Source organism: Piliocolobus tephrosceles, chromosome 11 (assembly GCF_002776525.5).
Source record: "Piliocolobus tephrosceles isolate RC106 chromosome 11, ASM277652v3, whole genome shotgun sequence".
Taxonomy (NCBI): Eukaryota; Metazoa; Chordata; class Mammalia; order Primates; family Cercopithecidae; genus Piliocolobus; species Piliocolobus tephrosceles.
This window is the reverse complement of record NC_045444.1, coordinates 34747626-34760012: the sequence shown is the minus strand read 5'-3', so window position 1 is coordinate 34760012 and position 12387 is coordinate 34747626. Positions and strand designations below refer to the sequence as shown.

Below are 12387 nucleotides of genomic sequence, written 5' to 3'. Positions count from 1 at the left end.
ATCAAGAGTGTGCATGCATGCATACATGTACACACACACACACACACACACACACACACACAACTTCTAGGCATATCATATTCAAAGAGCTGAAAACCAAAGATGAAAATAAAATCTTAAAAGTAGCAAAAGAAAAATGAAACATCAAATAAAAAGGAAGAAAGATAGGAATTACAGAAGACTTCTTGTCAGAGGCATACAAGAAGAAAATGAAGCAACATTTTTAAAGTCCTGAAATTTTTTTAAAAATGTCAACCCATTGCTTCTCAGCCTTTTAGTATAAAAATTGTCAAGTATAAAAATTGTCAACCCAGAATTTTATACCCAGTGAAATAGCTCCCAAAAATGCAAGAAAAATAGACATCAAAGACAAACAAAAACTTAGAATTAATTGCCTGGAGACCGACACTACAAAAAATGTTAAATTAAGTTATCCAGGCAAAAGAACTATGTTGCCAGACCCAAACTTGGAGCTACACAAAGAAATGAATGATGGAAATGATATAAATGAAAATCAAACAAAATTCTTCTTTCTCTTAATTTTAATTGCTATGAACGATAATTGAATATCTAAAGCAGGAGTAAGCAAACTATAACCTACAAGCCAAACCTAGCCCTGGTCTGTTTTAGCATAACCAATGAGCTAAGAATGTTTTTTGAAATCCATTTTTAAAGAATTGTTTAAGAATAAAAGTTTATGCAACAGAGACCATCTATGGCCTCAAATCCTAAAATAATTACTTTCTGGCTTTTTTACAGAAAAAGTTTGTTGACCCTTGGTCTAAAGCAAAAAATCTTTTATTTATAGCTGATATAAAAAATGATAATAACAATAGCACACAAAATAAAAGAGAACTGTGAATATACTGCTGTAAGACTACAAATGAAACAGTATAATATTCCTTGAAAGTAGACTCTGATTAATTAAAGATACATATTATTAACTCTAGAGCAATCACTAAAAAATTTTAAAGAGGCATAGATAAGAAGTCCATAGTGGAGATAAGGAAAATTAAAAAAAAATGCTCAAGATCAGGAAGTCGAGGCTACAGTAAGCCAAGATTGCACCACTGCACTCTGGCCTGGGTGACAGAGCGGGACCCTGTCTCAAAACAAACAAACAAAAAACAAACAACAACAACAAAAAAACTCAAGAAACAAGAAAAAGAAGAACAGATAGAACAAATAGAAAACAACTAGCAAGATGGTCAATTATAATTAAGCCATATCAATAGCACAGTTAAGTGTGAATGGTCTAACGTACCAGTTAATGGACAGATATTGTCAGATTAGTTGAAAAAGTAAGACTCAAGTATATGTTGCCACAAGAAAGCCACCTTAAGTGTACAGGTTACTTTATAACCTAAATATAAGTTAAAAGTAAAAGAACAGAAAAAGATATACAATGCAAATGTTAATCAAAAAAAGCTGGAGTATCTATATTATTAACACCCAAAGTAGACTCCAGAACAAGGAATATTAACAGAAATACAGAGGGATATTACATAATAAGAAAGGGATCAAGATGTTCTCCAAGAAGACATCACAACCCTGAATGTGTATGCACTTAATAACAAAGAGTCAAAATACATGAAGTAAGAAGTGATATGACTAAAAAGAAAAATAGAAACATCCACAATTGTAACTGGAAACACTAACATTCCTATCTTGGTTATAGAGAAAACAAGTAGAAAATTAATAAGAACACAGAAGACCTGAACAACCCTATCAAGCAACTTGACTTAATTGATATTTCTGCAACTTCCCACCCATCAATAGCAGAATACACATATTTTCAAGTGTGCATTGAAACTCACCAAGATAAACCACATTCTGGGTCATAAAACAAACATGAACAAATTTAAAAGAACAGGCAAGTCATATTCTAGGATAATAAAAGATTTAAACTAACAGAAAAACTTCTAGAAAACCTCCAAATCTCTTAAAATTAAATGATATACTTTAAAATAACATATGGGTCAATAAGTAGTCTCAAAAGAAATGTTAAAATATTTAAACTATTTAAAATAATTAGTTTAAAATTTATTTTATTTAGTTTCATTTTATTTAATTTATTTAGTTTAAAATATGTAAACTAAATGAAAATTAAAATACACATTTCAAAATTGTATAATGCAGCTAAAGCATTAGAGGGAAATGTATAGCATTAAATACTTCTATTAAAACAAAAATCAGTAATATAAGCTCATCCCTTAAAAAATAGAAGAGTACATTAAACCCAAGCAAAGAGAAGGAAGGCAATAATAAAATAAGAGCAGAAATCAATGAAATTGAAAACAGATAATAAACAAAATTAAACCAAAATCTGGGTCTTTGAAGAGATCAATAAAATTGATAAGCCTCTAGACAGACTGAGCAAGAAAAAGACTGAAGACATAAATTAATAATGTCTAGAATAAAAGAGGGAGTATTATTACTGACCATTCAGACATAAATGGCTAATAAAAGAACACCACAAAATATTCTATATCAATGAATTTGACAACTTAGGTGAAGTGGACTGAATCTTTGAAAGATACAAACTAACAAAACTTATCAAGAAGAAATAGATAACCTGAATAGTCCTATATCTATTTATAAAATTAAATTTGTGCTAAAAGCCTTCCAACAAAGAAAACTCTAGGACCAAATGGTTTCACTAGAGAATTCTACACAACACTGAAGGAATAAATAATACCAATCCTACATAGTCCCCTCCAAAAATACATTACAATCAAGTGGAATTTATCCAGAGAATGTATGGCTGGTTCAACATTTGAAAATCAATCAGTGCAATTCACCATATTAAATATTAAGAAAAGTCATATGATTCTGTCAGTTGATGGTAAAAAAAAGAATTCAATAAAATTCAAAATCCACTCATAATTTTAAAAAACACTGTCACTAGGAGGGGGGTGAGGGATAGCATTAGGAGATAGATCTAATGTAAATGATGAGTTAATGGGTGCAGCACACCAACATGGCACATGCATACATATGTAACAAACCTGCACGTTGTGCACATGTACCCTAGAACTTAAAGTATAATTAAAAAAAAAAAAAAAAACCACTGTCAATAAACTAGGAATACAAGGGAAATTCCTTAACATCATATTGTATCTACAAGAAACTCAACTAACATCATACTTAACAGTGAAAGATTTATTGCTGACTGCTCCATGATAAGAAACAAAGCAAGGATGTTCTCTCTTATCACTGCCATGCAACATTGTACTGCAATTCTTAGCCAGTGTAATAAGTTGGAGGAAGAGAATGAGAGAGGGAGGAAAGAAAGACAAGGCATTTAGGTTAGAAAGGAAAAAATAAAACTGTCTCTATTCACAGATAATACGATTGTCTATGTAGAAAATTCCAAAGAATCTAAGAACAGATGAGTAACTTTAGCAAGGCCACAGGATACAATATCAACATACAAAAATCAATTGTATTTCTATATACCTGCAACAACAGCAATCCCCAAAATGAAATACTTAAGTATAAATCTAACAAAATATGTGCAAGATCTATATCCTGGAAACTACAGAGTGCTGATGGAAGAAATCAAAGACTTAAATAAATGGATGGTTATATCCTGCTCATGAACTACAGGACTCAATAATGTAAAGATGTCAATTCTTCCTAAATTAATCAGTAGATTCAATGCAATTCCATTCAAAAATCCCAGGAGAATTTTTTGTAGATATTGACAAATTAATTCTAGAATTCATATGGAAAGGCAAAAGAACTAAAAGAGTCATAGCAATTTTGGAAAGGAATAAAGTTGGAGGGTTTACATTATGTGCTTCCAAAATGTATTCTAAAGCCACAGTAATCAAGATACTGTAGTGTTGGCATGAAGTAAGCACACAGATCAATGGAAATGAATTGAGAGTCTAGTAATAAAACCGTTACATTTTAGCTAATTGATTAGTGACAAAAGTTCTAAGACAATTCAAGGGAAGAAAGGACAGTCATTTCAACAAATGTTGCTGGAATATTTGGACTTCCACATACCAAAAAGAAAAGACCTCTGACTCATACTTTATCCCTTATACAAAAATTAAAGCAAAATGGATCATAGACCTAAGTGTAAAACATAAAACTGAAACATAAAACATGAAACTTCTAGAAGAAAATAGAAATGTTCAAGACTTTCTGGTTAGAGAATTCCTCAATTCAACAACAAAAGTTGGATGCGTTAAAAAATTGATAAATTGGTTTATCAAAATTAAACCTTTTGCTCTGAGAAGACACTGTTAAGGGAATAAAAATGACAAGGCAGTCGCTGGGAGAAGTAATCTACAAATTACATTTCTGACAGCGGATTTATATCCAGATTATTATACTGAACAACAAGAAAACTCAATAAAAACAGGTAGTTAAAATTACCTCTGCATAACACTTCAACATTTTAAAATTTTATTTGCATTTCTGTTTTTTCCAGCCAGTAATGGGTCCAAATATAACCTCTCATCAATTTGTATCTGTAGCACATTATTTAACTTTGGAATTGGATTTTTGATCTGTTAACTTTTGGTGTACTTTATATTGACCCAAAAAAAAGTTACTTTTCTTTGAATTCAGGAGATAAATTCAAAATCTCCTAGAGGAGGTGTAGGCGGGCAGATCACGAGATCAGGAGATCGAGAATATCCTGGTTAACACGGTGAAATCCCATCTCTACTAAAAATACAAAAAATTAGCTGGGCGTGGTGGCCGGCGTCTGTAATCCCAGCTACTTTGGAGGCTGAGGCAGAATGGCGTGAACCCAGGAGGTGGAGCTTGCAGTGAGCCAAGATCGCGCCACTGCACTCCAGCCTGGGTGACAGAGTGAGACTCTGTCTCAAAATAAATAAATAAATAAATAATAAAAATAAATAAATAAATAACGAACCCTTAGCATGAATCACCACATTTGTAATCACCATATTTTCTCCTTTCCGTGCTACCAAAACTAAACAATTCTGGAACATAATGATGAAAGAAATGACCCTTATTTTCCCTTTGCTCATATTTCTTCATTTATTTCTCATGACCTGGTACCATGTTTTTGTAAGTCATTATAAATCATATTTAGGAACATTGTGAGGTGTAACAACCAACCAAAGAAATTCTGCATGAAAGAAATCCTATAAAATTGAGTTATTTAATACGTAACTCTCTTTTTCCAAGTGAACACCTGTCCTTTTTGCCCAAAACCCTACCTGCTTAGACCATACTGCTCTGCTGGAAACAAGAGAGAATAAGCCGTGATTTCCAGCACTATATCCAGTTTGTTTCTAATGACTGCACTCTTGTCTGGATCTATTTTATTTTTTATTATAGTACTTCTCACTGCCTGACTTATTAGACAAAACATAAATAAATGTCTCCTTCAGTAGACTGTAAGCTCCAATCCCCAGCACCTAGAACAGTGTCTGGCACACAGTAGATGCTCAGTAAATATCTGTGAAATGAATGACTGCCCAAGGCATTTCTCTCTACCTCATTCCCTCACATTCTTACAGTGATCCTGGCCAGCCCATGGCAGTATTGTTGCTGAAAATAGGAAAATATGCTGCCCTCCACTTCTGCTTTCTTCCAGGATTACTGACCATGTCTTTTTGCCAATTTCTTTGCTAACTAGATATTGAGGATAGAGGATCATGAAAAGCGGCATCCCTGGTTGCCCAATCTAATTCCAATAGTCCAGCACCAATGTCCACCAATGTCTACTATATAAAGCAGAAACAAAGTGCAGCACCCACTTCATGTTTCAGATGAAAATAGGATAAATGATTTCAAAGCAGTTCATGGTAGAGGCTGGTTTCCTACCAAATGCAACTATCAAAGCTATCACTCATTGGACTTAGCATCAGGAGAATTGTTTTCTAGTCCAGGATCTACCATTAATTGCATCTTCACCAAGTCCCAGCCTGTTAGTTTAAAGACAGTTAACAATACTGAAACAAAGACATGATTTAGAGCAAGTAAGTGTTCTCAAGAGAGGGACGGGGAGTTACCAGGGTAGGTAGGCAGTGGGTAGCCCAGAAAAATCATCTGTGAGGCTTTTCAAACTACAAAGGGTTTGAAACTCCTCTACCCCAATCCACCCCTTGAGAATTACCACCATAAAGTGAGCCACTGTTGCTATTACTATTGAGAGTATGGAAAACTCAGAAAAGCTTTTCCAGGTTTCAAGTGTAAGCGCGCAGAGGAATAGGACCAAGATTTACTATGCTTCTTAGTAACATCCACAGACTCTAATACAGGGTAGTCCTGTCTTTACTTACTTTTCCAACCTCAGCTCCTTTCCTCCCCTCAGCCACACCCTAGGCGTCTCCCATGGTATTGGACTTCTGATTACCAATCTATGCCAGACCTTGCATCACCTGTCCCCACCTCTGAGAGACACAGTTGGTTGCCTACATAACAGCCCAACAGGCAGTCTCACTTTCCTCCTTGCTAACAAAATTCTGATTGTGTTCAGACATGGGGCATGGATGCTCAGAGTAGGTGAGCCCCTCCTACAGCTCCAGAAAATAGCTTGGGCAAAACAACTCTTCCCCTTTGCCAATGACTGGTTTCAGGGTAAGCATGAGACCACTTTGGCCAGTGACACAGGGTACTTCGGGGAAAATTTGTTCTTTGTTATCTATGGAAAGACTAAGCAGCAATCCCTGACCTTCTTTTTTCTGCTTTGGATGTTGTCATGTGAAGGCATGATGGAGCTCTAGTGACCCTGGAAAACCAAGACAATTTTCCAGAAGCCACCCAAGAGCTGTGGCCACTTTGAATGACCTACCTTCAGATGTTCTAAGCAAGACAGTAGAGTAACCTAAATAATGTTACAACAAAAAGTGTCCCTCCAGAATCCTACCACATGACCTAGAAAATCTCTCAACTTTTTCTCCTAGACCTGTCCTTCTCATCTTCAATTCAAAGCTCAGCTACAGTGTCTTTGGGGAGTCTTCACTATGTCCCCAGACAGATGAGTCCTAGACGATGTTATCTACATATCTGTCTTTCCAACTAGACTGTGAGCTTCTCAAAAGCAAGCATTTTCACCCTTGGCAGAGGCCCTGGCATATGTTGAGCATTTATTAAATGTCGAACGAATGAATAAACAAAAAACAATGAATGAAAGGATGGACACACAGAATGCCTTCCATGCATTAGATAAAGACTTGACTGACGGAATATGGCCCCCAGGGTGTCTACATTCTACTGCAGACTACCTTTAGATGCTGGTGAGCAAAGACAGAGATAGTACAATGAGCATGTCCTATTTTATCAGACTTCTCATTGGGAATTGCGCCCCCTACCGACATCCCTTGCAGCTGAGGTGGGCCAGTCTATCAATCACAGTGGGTCATGTGCCCATTCCTGTTGTGGAAACCTCTTCCTGTCTGCTGAGATGGCTTGGCTCTGCTTTGGTCCAGTATGTCAATAAGATTGTTATAAGGGTCCGTGCAGTGGCTCATGCCTGTAATCCCAGCACTTTGGGAGGCCAACATGGGCAAATCACTCGAGGTCAGGAGTTCAAGACCAGTCTGGCCAATATGGTGAAACCCCATCTCTACTAAAAATACAAAAATTAGCCCAGCGTGGTGGCCCAGGCCTGTAATTCCAGTTACTTGGGAGGCTGAAGCAGGATAATCGCTTGGACCTGGGAGGTAGAGGTTGCATGCAGTGAGCCGAGATCATGCCACTGCACTCCAGCCTGGGTGACAAAGTGAGACTCTGTCTCAAAAGAAAAAAAGAGAGAGAGAGACTGCTATATGGATAGAGAAGATAGGATTCTCTCTCTCCTTCTCTGTCTCTGTCTCTCTCTCTGAAGGAGCAGATAAGCCTGAAGGTGCAAGTCCTATGTATCCTCCATACTAAGAACCAGTCAACACAGAGAGAAAAACAGCTAAGATATACACAAGAGAGAACTAGCCCTGGAACCTTACATGAGCCTCTGGAACTAGCTATAGCTGTAAGCCAAAATCCTCGACCTTTTCATTTATGTGACCCCATCAATTTCTACATAGTATAAGGCAATTTTCAAGTGACCAAAACCCAACCCAAAGAAAACAATTCTGACAAATACGACAGGTAATGATGAGGGCAGTCTGACAACAACCCCTCCATCTGCAGGGCCTGTGCACTGGCAGCCCTAATCTTGACCTCTGGGATGGTATCAGCCAGTAAGGCATCCTGGAGGAAGCCTAACCATGAACAAGTCAGGGTGGGAAAGAATGCCCCCACCCCACAACACACACACCACCACATCAACACAAAGGGGGAAAAATCAAGCAGTATGCTATGTACTCCATGAACATCACATCACCTAAGGCTGTTGTAAGGATTATAATATTAATAATACCTATTTTACTTTAAGGGAACTGAGGCTCAGAGCAGTTAAGTAACTTGCTCAAGGTCATATAGCTAGTTACTGGAATTTAAATGGCATTCTAGACTTTTCCCACTTTCCCACTCCTGATCCCCTGGCTTCGGGAGGTGGACAGTACCCCTCCACCCACCAGCTCCCCGCAAACGCCGCAGGGCATACAGACCTGAAGCCTGACAACACAAGCCCCCTGGAGTCAGAGCAGCCTCCAGACCCAGCTTTTGAGAAGCCCCAGGTAACTAACCAATGTGTAAGGTCGGTTATTCAACAACAAAAGTAAAGAGCCGGGGCAGGGGAAGCGGCGGCACCCGCGCTGGCCCCGCGTGAAGCGCGCAGAGGAAAACACTGGAACTCGCTCGCTCCCTCTTGGCCCCACGATCGGCCTTGAACCCCAGCCCCAGCTCCGCGCTCTCTCCCGCAGTTTGGCCCCCAGTCTCTCCTCTCCCCTCGGCTCTGCCGAAGTCTCTGGCCCCACACGGCTCTGGACGATTACAGACCAGACCCACACCGCTCCAGCCTTGCCCCAGCCCCCTGCTCCCGCCCCGTCCAGATGCTGGCAGCTGTTCGCCCCGAGGCAGCGACGAGACCCCGACGCCGCCACTGCGCCGCGGCCCCGCGAGCTCCTGGCTGCCCCGGCGCGCCCGGCTGGGGCGCAGCTCATCTCCCGCCGCAGTCGCGCGGCCCCGCACTCGCTCTGGCGCCGGGTGAGCCGTCCGGAACCCACCACCGCCCCCGCCTGCTGCTCTGGCCCCGCTCACCTCGCCGCCCGCGCCCGCCGGGCCTCTCGGCGCCCTCACCCGGCTCCCGGTACCAGCTCCCAGCGCGCCCGCCTGGGGCCGGCGTTGGCTGCGGCCGCGCAGGGCGGGGCGCGGCTCCTCGCCGCCCTGAGCCACCTGGGGCGCGGGAGGGGGCCGGGCCGGGACAGGTGAGCCCCGCCCGCAAGGGAGCAGTCCCGGGCCCGGCTCTGCGGGGAAACCGCAGGGCTCTGGCACGAGGTTGGAGGGAGGCCCGGACGGGCGGCCGTGTGGTAGTGGCCAGCGCTTGGGAGGCGGCGAGGAGCCTGTTCCCACCCAGCCAGCCCCGCTCAGGAAGTGAAAGAAACACGGGATTCGCACCCCACCCAGCTTAAAGAGGGAGGGTCCAACCCCTTTCTTCCTAGAATGTAGAAACGAAGATTGCAGACCCTCAGGAGTGAAAATGATTGGGCCAAGGGTGTAGGTGAGTTAGTTCAGGATTGGAAGAACTCTGAAAGACCTCTTTTGACCATTCCATCCAACCCCGTCCCCACCTTGCCCACCCCTCAAGTGGCAAGGCCTAATCTTGGCTTCCGTGATGTGTCAGCAAGTAAGGCATCCTGGAGGAAGCCTAACCATGAACAAGTCAGGGTGGGACTTTAAACAATGACATTAGTATTTAATGTCCCCCCTTTAAATAATGACATTAAGCTATAAATAAGATAATTTCATATAGTGACGTCCTCCCCAGCCCTGGACGGGAAGCCCCAGGAGGGGCAGGAACCTTACCTGTCCACTACTGAATTACCAGAGCTTTGAAAACTCAGGGCACTTAATACCTGATGAGCAGACTAGGTGGCGCCCAGTCTTTTGCGTCCAGCCTTAGGCTGGTCCCCTCGGCCCAGAGCTGCTCCAGCGTCATTCCAAGCTTACTAGGGAGAATCCAGAGGCAAGCTGTCAGCTTCCAGGCCACTTGTCCTCTCTCCACCGCTTACTGCCCACCCACTGCCAGCCAGGCAGCTGGGTTGTGGGAGGTCTACACTCCCAGGGTACCTTACAGTGGTCAAGCAAATTTTTAACTTCTGAAGATGCCACAGACAGGAGAACTCTGAAATAACACTGTCCAGCCAGGCTTGCACTGTGGAAACACAGCTCAAAGTATGGGCCACTGAGTCAAGATCCCACGGCTGGTAGCAGTGCTGATCCTGGGCCTGCATTTCTGAAGACAGTGGGCTGCTCTGGGGCCTTTCAGGGGCTGCTGGTTATGCCTGCAGTGGGGAAACCTGGGTACAGAACTTCTGCAGAAGTGGTGTCTGGGTTTGGTCCTCTGCTGAGACTTCTAATCTGTCTTTCCAGACCTCTCAGGTCAAGCATCACCTGAGCCAGCTTGCATTTATTGAGGCCCTTGACAACTGCAAAAACAAAAACAATGGTATTTTTAGGCGTTCCATTTAACAAATGGCCTTCACACACACACACACACACACACACACACACACGAGGTAATGTGTCATGCTGCTACTCACATGTTAATTTCAAGACTCGTTAAAAAAATCCATTCCGTGAAAAAAATCATTTCACTCAGAAAGCACTGTACAATGTTAAAGTTATATGGAGAGCATTCCTTCTTATGACTATTTCAGTACACTTCTGTGACTATGTATTAAACCTCTGAGGCCAAAATGGGAGGATCTCTGTTAAGGTGAGGTCAGGGCCAAGAAGCCTGCTCCACCCCTCCACCGACAACAAGCCCAACACTCTTAAGGTCTAGACACCCAACCCCTTCAGTGGGTTCTGCACAGATGGGTATTTCAGATCTGGTGTTGCCTGGCTGGCTACGTCACACTGGGCAAGGCCAACCTAGAAAAGGTTATATGGGATGCCCTTCCTAGGTGTGCCCTACCTGTTGCTGCTCCCTCTGTGGTGGCAGGGAGTCTGGTGTCCCAGGGTGGGGCTGTGGTAGGGCCTGCGCTTTGGGACAGCCCCTTGCACCAGCAGGTAGGGCTGAGCAAAGGAGCCCCTCTGGGTCTCACTCACATGAAATGGGCCTAGACCTTTTTATGTGTTGGTTTCAGTCAGTAGAGCATGTGATCCCCTGTGATTGAGGATCCTCCTGCTGTGCGTGTGATCTTGGCTGGGCCAGTCTGCCAAGTGATGCCACCCAGACAGGCCTGAGAATCATCAGGAGGGTGCAGGTTCTGTCCCAGTGCTTGCTTGCACGTGATCTCTCCCTCCCCACCCCACTCTCTCTCCTGGGTTTGCTGAGCAGCCTTGGGCGTGTTCCTCTATTGTATATTTCTCCTACTTGGAAAATGTGCAGCCATGAAATCAGACAAGAGCTCTGCTTGAAGTTTTTTGCTTAAAAGGGGTATCTGAAGTGAAATAATCCATGTAAAGTGCTCGAGCACAGCGCCAGCACGAAGCACCTGCTCAGTGAACAGTAGCTCTGCCTAGCAGTGCAAAGAGAGCCAGCCCACATCTGATCAACATTAAAATGCTGGAAATAGGGACAAAACCATTGATAGACTTCGTAAGACTCTAGAATGAATTAACTAATCCTTGCAAATAACTATTTATTGCTATTCTCTACTGGTCTCTAGGAGAATGATATTTGAACTAGAAAATCTTCAGTTTCTGCTCTATCTCTAGTTCTCTGATAGTATAATGAAATATAAATTATCCCAAGAAATAATAATCCAAAAAACTTCTGAGTCTTAGGATACATTTACCTTCCTAATTTTTCCTGTTTTTACTTAGGACTCAACATGTACATTAATAATGTATATCTAGCCAGGCATGGTGACGGGCACCTGTAATCCCAGCTACTCGGGAGGCTGAGGCAGGAGAATCACTTGAACCCAGGAGACGGAAGTTGCAGTGACCCGAGATTGTGCCATTGCACTCCAGCCTGGACAACAACAGTGAAATTCCATCTCAAAAAAAAAAAAAAAAAACTGTCTATCATTTTCTGAGGACTTTTTTCAATGAGACAATGTGTGTAGCATTCCTGGCACATAGTAGCTGCTCAGTTAATTATGACTACTATAAGGAATTATAGGGAAGTGGCCAGAAATATTAGGAGCAGAAAGTGCCATGAATTCAAGTAGGCAAAACTGATAACCACTTTATGAGGTAGCCCAGATTTTAAGTTCACACTGGCTCTGGAATCAGACTGAGTTCAAATTCAGCCACAACTTACAATGCATGCTAATCTCACTATGCCTCAGTGTCCTCATCTATACACTGAGATAATAATACTAGAATTTCATAGAAAAGCTG

At 41.9% G+C, this 12387-nt stretch overlaps 1 protein-coding gene across 1 annotated transcript in view; it reads right to left on the bottom strand.

Moving 5' to 3' along the window:
* The window catches only part of LYPD6B (LY6/PLAUR domain containing 6B), a 183138-nt gene extending 173671 nt beyond the window's left edge, over window positions 1-9467 (bottom strand). The window contains exon 1 of the mRNA XM_023217521.2: window positions 9133-9467. The gene's annotated coding sequence lies outside the window, so the exon portion shown is untranslated. The remainder of the gene's footprint in view (window positions 1-9132) is intronic.
* Window positions 9468-12387: the final 2920 nt, after the last annotated feature.